This window comes from Camellia sinensis, chromosome 6 (assembly GCF_055761805.1).
Source record: "Camellia sinensis isolate YWXY chromosome 6, ASM5576180v1, whole genome shotgun sequence".
Taxonomy (NCBI): Eukaryota; Viridiplantae; Streptophyta; class Magnoliopsida; order Ericales; family Theaceae; genus Camellia; species Camellia sinensis.
This window is the reverse complement of record NC_138966.1, coordinates 112,250,598-112,262,899: the sequence shown is the minus strand read 5'-3', so window position 1 is coordinate 112,262,899 and position 12,302 is coordinate 112,250,598. Positions and strand designations below refer to the sequence as shown.

General features: G+C 38.1%; 1 pseudogene across 1 annotated transcript; it reads left to right on the top strand.

Moving 5' to 3' along the window:
* Positions 1 to 3,447: 3,447 nt before the first annotated feature.
* On the top strand, positions 3,448 to 12,302 carry LOC114271018 (sterol 3-beta-glucosyltransferase UGT80B1-like; annotated as a pseudogene). Its single transcript, XR_014333870.1, has 10 exons — positions 3,448 to 3,528; positions 4,209 to 4,419; positions 6,309 to 6,372; positions 6,470 to 6,527; positions 6,634 to 6,811; positions 7,972 to 8,121; positions 10,299 to 10,395; positions 10,552 to 10,628; positions 10,925 to 10,972; positions 11,694 to 12,302. The product of XR_014333870.1 is annotated as a sterol 3-beta-glucosyltransferase UGT80B1-like (transcript).

Below are 12,302 nucleotides of genomic sequence, written 5' to 3'. Positions count from 1 at the left end.
TGATTGTTGTGGTATCCTATCCAACAATCACCATGTTATCAACATAGAGTAGGTGTATGATGAAGTTTCCACTGGGAAATTTCCTAACATATACACACTGGCTTGCGACAGTTCTCTTGTACTCATGACCTACCATGAATGAGTCAAACTTCTTGTACCACTGTCTCGGCACTTGTTTGAGGCCGTAGAGACTTTTCTTCAATTTGTAGACTAAGTTTTCTTTCCCTTTTACTTCAAAACCTTTTGGCTGCTCCATGTAAATTTCTTCCTTCAGATCACCATAGAGAAATGCCATCTTCACATCCATTTGTTCAAGTTCCAAATTCAAACTGGCCGCTAGTCCCAAAACTACTCGAATGGATGTCATTTCACAACTGGTGAGAAAATTTCATCAAAATCAATACCTTTCTTCTTCCCAATACCTTTGACAACCAATCGCCTAGTTTTCCGTTGCCATCTTTCTTCAACTTGAACACCCATTTGTTCTTCAGTGCTTTTCGACCTTAGGGAAGTTTTACCAAATCATAAGTCTGATTTTTCTGCAAAGATTGCATCTCTTTTTGCATATCTTGTTGTCAGCTACTTTTCTCCTTATGATTCTGAGCTTCTTAAAAACTTTCTGGCTCCCCCTCATCAGTAAGCAAAATATACTCAAAAGCAAGGTATTTTGACGACGGCTTAGACTCTCTTGTTGATCTTCATAACTGTGGACCAACAGTCTTTGGCGGAGGGGGTTATGGCTCCCTCTGCTCAACACCGTCTTCTTCCAGATCTTTTTCTTCTGGAAAACCATCTGCAACTTTACATCATTGGCTGCATGCTGCGGTAGCTCTTCTTCATCAGTGGCATGCTGGGATGGTGTAGAATTGGGAATAATTTCTGAAACATCATCAACTTTGGGTTTGGCTGGTTGCCCAAAGTCTTCTAAAGTCTAGCCTTCTTGAAACACCACATCTCGGCTTTGAATGACCTTCTTGTTTTTCGGATCCCATAATCTGTATCCAAATTCTTCATCTCCATAGCTAATAAAGATGCATGGAGTGGCTTTATCATCCAGCTTCTGTCTGTACTCCTTGGAGACAAGTGCAAATGCTTTGCACCTAAACACTCTTAAGTGAGAGTAAGAAATCTCCCTTCCAGACTATACTTTTTATGGAATCTGAAAATTCAGTGGAACAGATGGCAATCTGTTGATCAGATAGCAGGCAACACGATGGCTTTGGCAACTTTGCCATTTTGAGCATACATCTGACTTTTTCCACAATGGTTCGGTTCATTCTCTCGGCTACACCATTGTGTTGTGGGGTTCTAGGAACAGTCTTCTCATGCCGGATGTCGCGAGTAGCACAGTAGGCTTCAAACTCTTTTGACGTGTACTCGCCTTCATTGTCTGTTTAGAGACATTTCAGCTTCTTTTCGGTCTCCTTTTCCACCATGACATGGAATGTCTGAACATGCTGGAACACCTCAGCTTTAGTCTTTAGGACATAAACCCATACCTTGCGTGATGCATCTTCAATAAACGTCAGGAAGTATTTTCTGCCACCTAAAGATTCCACTTCTAAAGACCACATACATCAGAGTATACTCTGCTCAACAACTCTGATTATTTTCTAGATGATGAATGGAAAGCGACTTTATGATGCTTTCCAAATAAGCAGTTGTCACAAAGATTCAATTTCGCATCTTTGGCAAGGGGAATGAGAGACTTTTTTGCCAAAATCTGTAACCCTTTCTCACTCATGTGACCCAGCCTTTTGTGCCACAAATTTGGTGATGCCTCATCTTCTGCTACGTTGAGGCTATTTGAATTTATCTCCACATGAGTCTTGTACAGCGTGCCACTTGTCTGTCTTCTGGTTACCACTAGAGATCCCTTTTTCAACTTCCATATGCCTTTGCCGAAGTAGTTCTCATAGCCTTGTCGATCTAAGGCTACCCTTAAGATAAGATTTAGGAGTAAATCAAGAACATGCCTGACATCTTTTAACACCATCGTGCACCCAACTTTGGTTTGGATGCGAACATCACCGATTCCCACAATCTTTGAAAAACTGGAGTTACCCATCTTTACTGTACCAAAATCTCCAGCTTGGTATGTAATGAAAAACTCTTTTCGGGATGTAGCGTGGTAGGATGTTGCTGTATCTACTACCCACTCGGTGTCGTTGTCTGACATATGGAGGCACTTTTCTTCTCTAACAGAGAATAATGCAATATCCTCTAATATAGTAACTACAGTGTTCCCATCTTCAGTCTTTGGCTGTCTAGTGCCTTGTTTTTGTTCTTCTTTCAAGCCATAGTAATAATTCTTTATGTGACCCTTCTGGCCACAGTGGTAACATTTGAACTTCGGCCGGCTTGTACATTCTCTAGATTTTCCCCTGTTTTGAGATCATCCCTTACTACGTCCTCTGCTTTTGATTCTTCCCCTGCTTCTGCCTCTGCCTTTACCTCTACCTTTATTTTCTATGACGAGGGCATGGGACTGATCTCTACCCATGTCTTTCTTTCTTGCCTCTTCACTGAATAGAGCATCTATAACCATGTTCGTGGCCAGTTTTCCTTCTGGTGCAGAGTTGTTGAGGGACACCACCAACGTCTCCCAACTGTTTGGCAAAGAACTGAGCAACAATAGGGTTTGTATCTTATCATCTAACTCCATTTTTGCCAGTTGCCAGTTGGTTCACCAGATTTTGAAACTCACTGGTGTGTTCAGCAACAGAGATACTGCCTTTCAGCTTCAAATTTACAAGTCTTCTCATTAGGAGGGCTTTGTTCTGAGCAGTCTTCGATTGGTACATGCCTTCTAACTTCGTCCAGAGAGCATAAGCATTAGTTTCCTGGGCGACATGGTGAAAGACACTGTGATCGATCCATTGTCTGATCTGCCTAATGGTTTTCTGATTCTTTCGCTTCCAGTTTTCGTCATTTTCCGTTACTAGTTTAACTCCATTGAGCTCAATGGGGTCAAACAAATCTCGATAGTACAGGACATCTTCCATTCTGGGCTTCCAGATTGCATAGTTGGAAGTAGTCAGCTTGATCATAGATCCCAAAGTCGACGTTGATTCCTCCATCAACACTTGTCTCTACAGAAAATGATCTCAGTCTGAAAATCAGGTTTCATTGTTGATTCTGGATTGATCAAATTAGTCGGAAAAGCACTTCGGATTGCCAAAATAAAAACTACAAATTTTGAAATCTGATTTACAAAATTTGACCATACAGATATGTTCGGAATATTCCAAATAGTTGGAAAGAACTATTGGATCACCCAAATTGGACCTTAAATGGCTTAGATCTAGCCAAAATAGGTTGAACGGCTCAGATCGGTGTAATCGGGTGCGACTGAGAAGCATCGGATAATTTCTCCAGTTCAGCTGGCGTCAAGATGACTTCAGCGGTTTGTCGGCTGGCGCCGCGGCTTGGTCAGTGGCTCAGTCAATGGCGGCTTGGTTGGCGGCTCAGTCAACATCTTCAGCTTGGCTTGGCAGCTCAGACGATGTCAGCGGTCGTCGTTGTGATGTTAGCTAACGGTGATGGAATGACGTCAGTGCTTGCCGAACTGGGGACGATGCGTAGGGACGTGGTAGCGCGTCAAAGCACGTGGTTACGACGTCACAAAACGCGTGACGGCGTGTGGGGACTCCTTTGACGCCCTTTTTCGACACGACTTTCACGTCTGAACTCATCTCGTCGAGATTTTCAACCTGGTGTATGATAAAATTGGATTTTGACCACTTTGAATTTTGGACAATTTTTGAGAACGCACTCTGTTTTTCCGAAAACACACAATGCGACATTGATACCACTTGTTAGGATTATAGACACCCAAATTAATAAATAAAAAACACACAAAAAACATAAGCTTTACGTGGTTCAGTCCAATGCTTACGTTAGAACAAAAAAGAAAATTTCACTAAAAAAAAAAAAGAAAAGAAAAGAGGAAGAAAGAAAGAAAATAAAACTCTCGCTCAACTCACAAATTTCCCTCTTAATTTTCTGATGATATAATTTTCTGATACAATTCACCCACTCCCTCTCGTCTCATTTGTACACAAAGATGAACAGACAAGAAGACAAACCCACCAAAATTTCAACAAGCAAGAACGTGAAGTGAGAAGGGAGAGATGCCCAGCTCAGACTTCCGTCACTTGCGATGGAAGTCGTCGTACGCCATCCTTCTTTGCTTTGCATGCATGTGAGTTGGAACTAACACGAGAAGCTCCAGCCGCTGCTCTGGACCGTTCTCGCTCTCATCGCCGTCGTTCGCGTTCCTTTCTACAAGCACTGGTCCGCCGAGCTCCGCTTCGCTCTCCCCTTTGTCGCCGCCTTGCTTTTCATGCTCTCTGCTCTTCTCTTCGAAGGTCTCTCCGTTCGCTTCGTCACCGCCGTCCTCGGCCTCGAGTGGCACCGGTAATACACAATTTCTCTTCTCTTCTCTTCTCTTCAAATCTGATGAATCTTTACTCCGCTCGTAAAAATCGATATATGTGTTTAATTTGTTGTAAAGGGTTTGGTTGGTCATCTTCCAAGGTCATTTCCACAGGAAGATGACCAATCAAACCCTTTACAGTGGTTCATTGGATTTTTCTGCTGTAACTTACAGTGCCGTATAGTTATGCTTCAGTTTTAGGTTATTGTTTGATTTCATTTCAACTTCTTATTCATTTCATTCATGGCTCCGCTTGATGGGTTAGGAAATAATTTCATGTACGCTTGTACACAAAGAAGAGGGTTCTTTTGTAATGTTTGAGGGTATAGAACCGGTAAATTAGGCTTGGTTTGTTGATTCGAGTCATGGGTTTTATACAAGTTATTGTCATTTGGCTTGGAATTTTGTATTAACCCCGATCTTTTTTGTGCTATTTTCTGGATTATTTGGCTGGAGAGAAATTCATGGATCTTTGATGGAAAGGAGGCTGCTGCAGATTCTTTATGGGATAAGGCTGGGTTTTTGGCTTCATTTTGGGCTTTTGTGTCTCCTCCTTTTAAGGGAGTTCCACTTTTCTTGATTTCTAGGATTGGACTGCTGTTTGCAACCCCTAGTGATTAGATTTTCTTGTTTTTTCTTACTTTTTGTTGGCTGTTTTTATTTTGATTAAGTTCTTTTTCACTGTATGAAGACTTCTTGTCCTCCACACCTTCTTCTTTAATAAATTTTGTTGTTGATTTTCAAAAACAATTCTATCATCACCCTCTTGTGAAATCCTGCTAATATAGAAAGCAGTGATAAATACCTGCATTGCGTGCCCCCAATCTGATGTTGACGCTTATTGGTATGAAAATTACATATTTATGTTTGTTACTTGGATGGAAGTATGGATTCAATTGAAACTAGGGTCAATCATTTTTTATTCTTTTTTGAACCCAGGTCACTCTTAAAAATTGGGAAAAGAAAATATGTGTCACAAAATAGTACAAAAGTGTAATTTGGGTTAACATGCATCATGTGAATAGCAGTCACCAAGTATGTATAGTCATAAAAATGTCTCAAAAGTCAATATATTATTGTAAACTTGAATTTGGACCTATTTGGTGCATCTTATTAAAGTTGCTTTGTTTTTTTGGAAGTTGTACCAGAGTGTTAGGTGCAACTTTTGCTTTTAGCTTGTGAGGCAAAAATAGCTTAAATAAGTTTAGAAAATCTTATTTGGAAGCTAGGGGATAGGTGTTTTTAGCTTCTTCTTTATGATGATTTTTCAATTTGGGAAAAGCTGCATCAAACTCAGGAAGTGAAATGATAAAAGTTTGGAATAAATTCGTCTAAACTTTGCTTTCTCATGTAGTGAATAAAGAAGTTTGGAATCAATTAAAGTGATTTTCAAGCTGTGGGCTGCCAGTTTGTTAATTGAAGTGTTAGAACATTTTATTTAGTCAAAACTTATGTTTGTTTTGTTATACAATAAAATGATGGTGGATCAAAACATGATATACAAATATGTTCTATGCTTAAGCACATACTTTGCCAGGTTGTGGAGCCGAAGAAAAAGGAGGAAGATTTTAATGATACAAGTTAATGGTGTAGAATTATAGTATTAACGGGATAGGTTGTGTATCCATAGTTTGATAATTTTAAATATAGACTTCCTTTAGCAGTGTTTGTCTGGGCAAGTTTTAAAGAACCTAGGTGGAATGATATTTGTACTGATGGCTTCTTAGTGATCCCTTGATGGAGCTTATGAAATATATTTTAACTTCTTATCAGTTATCTCTTTGATGAACAATGTTAGAATGATAAAGTTGTTGCAAGTGCCATTTCATTATTGGTGAACTTGAAATAATTACTGTGTCCTGGTTTGCAGGGCATGCACATGTTGCCGAAGCTCTTGCTGTACCGCTTCACATTTTCTTCACAATGCCCTGGACGTGAGTATTGATTGAAAATTCTCATCCATGTTTTACTTCTTTTCCTTAATTTTGTTTTTATCAGAGAACAGCTCCTTACATCCTTTTCAATAGGCAGGCCAACCTATGAATTTCCCCATCCATTGGCACGCGTACCCCAAAGCACTGGTTATTGGGTATGTTCTTGTCTGACAATTTGTTCTTTATTTGATTTCCCAATTGAAGAGCTTTTGAATTAAATTTTACCCCAAATTGTTTCCTAATATTTCTTGCTGGTTCCAGCTTTCATATATAGTTGTCGATTTACTGATATGGTGGGGCATAAGGGGATATATCAATGACTTCAGGAAAAGGAATTTGAAGCTTGCTCCTATTGCATACTTTAGTTTGTACCGTGGGTCAGTATCCCATTTGCCAACAGCCTATATGTGGAGTCCTCATGTTATGCCAAAGCCAAGTGGTAAGGATGATATTGTCTATATCAAAACAGAGATTATTTGTGTATTGATTATGGGATGTAGATTTATCTGTTTCGTTGTCTATTTCTTCACTAATGCCTGAACATACTCTAGCGTCTTCTAATGCCTTGGTAATTTCTTATTAGTCATTGGCTCATTGTTGACATAACGGTCTTCTTGCATCATTATGGACGGCTCATCTTGTGCTTATTACCCAATGCTTGGTAATTAATCTTTTGATGATTGCAAATAAACCCATTTCTTATCAATTTTACTCCCATCATTTTGTTTTTAATTTGGGTTCAATAGAGGTGGTATTGGGTTGGTTTAAGGGAGCTACTACTTGTTTTCCATATTTGTGGCTTGTTGTTTTGTTATTGTCAGTTGTTCACCTCATATTCGTGTTGCTTCCCCTACATTGGGCTATATGACAGTGGTTTTCATATTAGGCATGACTAGTATGGTTATGCCCTAGAGTCAAGTGGAAGATACACCACATACATGCAAGTGGGGTCAGTTTTAGCGTATCAACGGAACTGTTTTTTTTTTCCCTTCTCAAAAGTAGTGAAATCAATTGTAGTTCCCTAGTTAAGACATAATTATGTATGGACGGTATGTTTCTTATACTCTTTCCTTGAGTTGGCACCAATTTGTTGGATTATGTGATTAGTGTGAGAGCTGTTGGAATGTGTCCCATATTGCCTGGAGCTGGCCCATCTATGCTGGTTACAAGGTTCCAGATTTTCTCTCCTTAACACCTGGTTTTTAAGGATAAGTGTGGGCTGAGCTTTTCAATTTGGTATCAGAGCTAAGTTGGGCCTGTGACTGGTGTGTCGTTTGTCCGACTATTGTATGTCTTGGTCCAAGAGGGTGTGTTGGAATGTGTCTCACATCGCCTGGAGTTGCCCCATTTGTGTTGGTTATAAGGCTCTAGTTTCTCTCTTCTGAACAACTGAGTTTTTAGGATGAGTGTGGGCTGGACTTTTCAATTAGAGTTTGTCATGTAAAACAATTCTTCTTTTACTTCACAGCATGAATATCATTACTATTTACATCTGAGCTTTTTACTCCACATGAATTCTTGGTTTGGATGTGGAATTGAGTCTATGGTTCATATATCAACTACTTTTTAAAAAACTGATTTCATTTGGCTAACATGCAGATTGGGGCCCCCAAGTCGATGTTGTTGGTTATTGTTTCCTAAACCTTGGGTCAAAGTATCAACCTCGGGTCAAAGTATCAACCTCCTGAGGAGTTTGTTCAATGGATTCAAAAAGGACCTCAACCTATTTATATTGGGTTTGGGAGCATGGTATGGTGACCTTATCAAAACTATGTGAGAAAAATAATTTACATTTGTAATTGTAGCATTTCTGATGGCTACATGCCATTGTATTATTATTATTATTATTATTAGGGTTCTTATCCTTCACGTTCTGATTGAGTAAAACAGTTTGAGTCACCCTAATATGTTTTACATTTCTCTAGATTACTTGGACTCCAAAGCATTTTTTCGTAATTAACAATATTTTGACCTCATCAATAGTTTATCTTTGCATCAATTATGTTCAGATTTACCCAACTTTCATCTTCTTGAATTCATGAAACCTCAAATGGGTCTGGCTTTGTATTTTTGATGTTTTATCAGTCCAAACTTGCAAAATTTGCTAAGAAGTGGGCTACATATTGTGATGAAAATCATGGAAAGAAGAAAAAGAGCAAATCTAGAATTTCACCTGAAGTACATTTAGGGTATCAAGAATTAAAGATTTGGAATAATTTTGAGTCTTCATGTCATTATAGTAGGTTTTAGTTTTTAAGGGTATAACGGTAATTCTCATAATTGTTGGACACGGGTTGTAGGGGTCACCTATGGGTTTTATTTTGGATCAAGTTATTAAATGGGTCTTATATATGGGTTTTATTATTTCTAAAATAATTTTAGTGGTCAAAAGTTTAAGTTTCCTATTTTGATATGGAAGTAGAATTAGAAATCATTAAAGTTTCCTATTATGATTGAAGTAGAATGGAAGTCATAATTGGTCTAAAATATTAGTAATTGCTAAATATTTTTAGTATCTAAATTTGAATTGTAGTCCTTATAGAATTAGGAGTCTTTAGCCTATAAATATGTGTAACTCAATGATTGACAAGCAGAGTAAATATTATGAAAATTTGAGATTGTGTTTGTATGATTGGCCTATCCCTTGTGAGGGTGAAGCATCTCTCTCTCTCTCTCTCTAACAAGGTTACTGTTCACTTCACTGTTCAAAGTGCTTAGAACAGCCACCCGACAGCCCCTAAACACTCGTGTTGTCATTCCCAAAACCCTACCCTTTTGCAGCCACAAAATCCCACCAAATCTAGCCCTATAAGTCTATTATTGCTGCTGTTAATATACTTAAACTGGGCTCACTACTTGTAGGAAAGTAATCCCTACTCATCCTACATCATATTGGTTATTCAAATTTGAAGGTGGCTTTAGATTGTTAGGTGTCAGTTTTGGGGTCATGCAGGTTGCGTTAGTGGTTAAGCCGGTGTTCTGTGCTTCTTCCTTCATGTAATAGGATTTTAATCACTTTGAATCAGCATGTCCTTGATGTGAAATGCTTCATTTAGAATGCTGTTGGTCAGGAAGTATATACTGGTCAAGAAACTGAAATTAAGGATTTCTAGGAATGTAATTTGTTTGCTGTTGAATTTGTCGCACTCTACAGTGAAGCCAAAAAATTAATTAAAAAAAAAGTAGAAAATTTTAAAAAAATTATGGTATCTCCAATGGAGGCCCATGTTTGATGAACTTCAAGACTACTCGTATATGTGTCTAGAATTGGGATTCTTGGTAGGATTGACACCAGGCTATTACATACAAGTAAATATTTTAAAACCACATCAAGAATGCAAGGATTTAATAGAAAATATCATTAGTATATTGGAAAAGAGTAGCTTATAAGGAAGGAAAAGTGTGTTTTGAAAAGAGTCATAGGCTTATCGAAAAAAGTAGCAACACTTACAAATTTAAAAAAAATGGATTTGAGAAGTAAAATGAATCCAGACACAATGATTCCCAAGAAAGCCAAAATAATATGGAACACCATTTGAGAAGCAAAATAATCTGCTGTAGCCATCTACAAAAAAGTGAGCCTTCATGTCTCTGTTATGGTCTCCATGTGTGTGTGTCCACATGCATTAACTTTGCTCTTCATAGTCTCTTTTCAAATTGTTCCTTGGCCAATTAGGTAGAGAATTTTTATTTGTTTATTTATTTCCCCCCTTTGCTTTATTTCCACTGTATTACTTTGTTCACTGCACTCTTCATCCGAAACACAGTTTGGTCTGTACCCAGTCCTATTTTGACATTGACATAATGCATGTGTCTGCTGAATTTTCTGTGAATTTTCCAATCAATATTGTTTCCAGATGTCATGCATTTTATTAATTGAAATGTGGAGAGAGTATAACTCAATATATTACTTATTTCTTGTTAAGCCTCTTGAAGATCCCAAGAAAACTATGGATATTATTTTGGAGGCATTGAAGAATACAGGACAAAGGGGAATAATTTGTCGAGGTTGGGGGGACCTTGGTACACATGAGTGTCTTTCTTCTTCTTCATATTTTTTTCCTGTTCAATGATTAATGGTTATTTCTTGCTTCCTACAATCTTTTGTGAAAGACTACATTGTCAATATAGCTACCTTGAGTAAATTAATTTATATTTTACTTCAAATTTGTATTGCAGTTCCAGAAGTTTCTGACAGTGTTTTCCCTCTAGAGGATTGCCCTCATGATTGGCTGTTCCCTCAATGTTTGGCTGTGGTGAGTTCTATTTTAAGCTACCTTTAGATTGGTGAACCTTGTATTTATTTTTTAAGCTTATTTTGGGGGGGTGAAGGTTGTAGACTCTTTGTTAAAGGTGAATGTGGGTGTTGAAATGCCTTTGGAAATCAATTGTTACATGATCTATCATCTATGTAGTTGCATTGTTAATGTTTTGAATGCAGCTATACATGCCAGGAAATACTACACAAATGCACAGTTTTGTAATGCATTTTAAAGTTACAGATCTGTGTGATAGATCACTAAAAGGAAATGATATTGTCACGAATGTGCAGGTACATCATGGCAGTGCTGGAACCACAGCTACAGGACTAAGGGCTGGGGTAATATTCGTGTTCATAAGTTTTTCATTGTTGTAGTATTCTTGGCTGCATATGAGAATATCAGTATGATGCTTCCACATGTAAAATATGTGTTAAATAAGTTTCAAAAACTGAGTTGAATGGTCATGAAAATAGTTTCTTGCCAACAAGTGATTGCATTGGTAGTTCATTTCTTTCCCCAACAAGGGTAAGGGTGTAGATACTTGTCTGACATGCGTATCCAATTTAGACATCTGAATATTTTAATTTTATATGATGTTTGAAGAAGATGCTCAAATTTGCTAGTAAAGAAACATTTATAACTTGTCACATGAATATAAGATATAAATTTCATATTTTTCCTAAATCACATTTAATCGGAACTATTTATCATATAGATTTGTGTCCCAACTTTCCCTTCATCCACGTCCCGGATCACGTTTAATCGGAACTATTTATCATATAGATCTGTGTCCACCGCCTCAAACCTGTAGTACCTCATATCACCGTCATATATCCTCAGTTTTAGAGTTGTAGCACCTTTTTTCGCACCATGGACCTGCATTATGGTGACACCTGATGTTCCCTTTGGTACATAAAAATACCCTTCAAATTGCCATACTCCAGATGAGTAATCATGACCCTGGAAAGAAAAAAATTGAAGTGGAATTTCACATAATGATCACTTGAAACTGTGTTATTTTAGCTATATTTGTTGTGACTAGTATATTCTTCTGTGCAGGTAGACTTTTTTTTTTTTTTTTTGGTATATGCATGTGGAGGGAGTGGAGGAGAGTACCTTCTGTGCGGGCCTGGTTCCACTGTCATCGTAGAAGGGCTTGTCATGGTTGTAGACCCATAATCTCCGGACTTCATCTTCATAACTGTAACGATTGTCCAGAGGCACGTTGTATGGTTTTTGCAACCAGAAATTCTTTTCGGTTAGTGGCGCCAGGGTGAATCCATCTGTGGAGCAAAACAGAACAAGTTTTGCTGAAAATCCCACAAGAACAAGGAATAGAAGACTGTTCTTGTGAGAAATTTCCATGTTTTGTTTGCAGAGCTAGGACTTCTATGAAGTAGAGCACTGATTGAAGTTGTGAAGATGCTTTGCTTGGGGACTTGGAAGCCTATTATGCTCAGATTTCTTGCGGGCTTGCCACTAGCAGGCAGCTGCTTTGTTGCAGTAAGTCAAGAAATTAAATATAAAATCGGACATAGAGGCTTGGTTTGGAAATTGCTCTTCAAGTAGTTTATTTATTTATTTCCAACTTTTTGTACTATTTTGTAGGATATGGTAGTTGAAAAAGTCGATGCGATTGTCAAATGCTAAAAAAATTTGCTTTCGTTA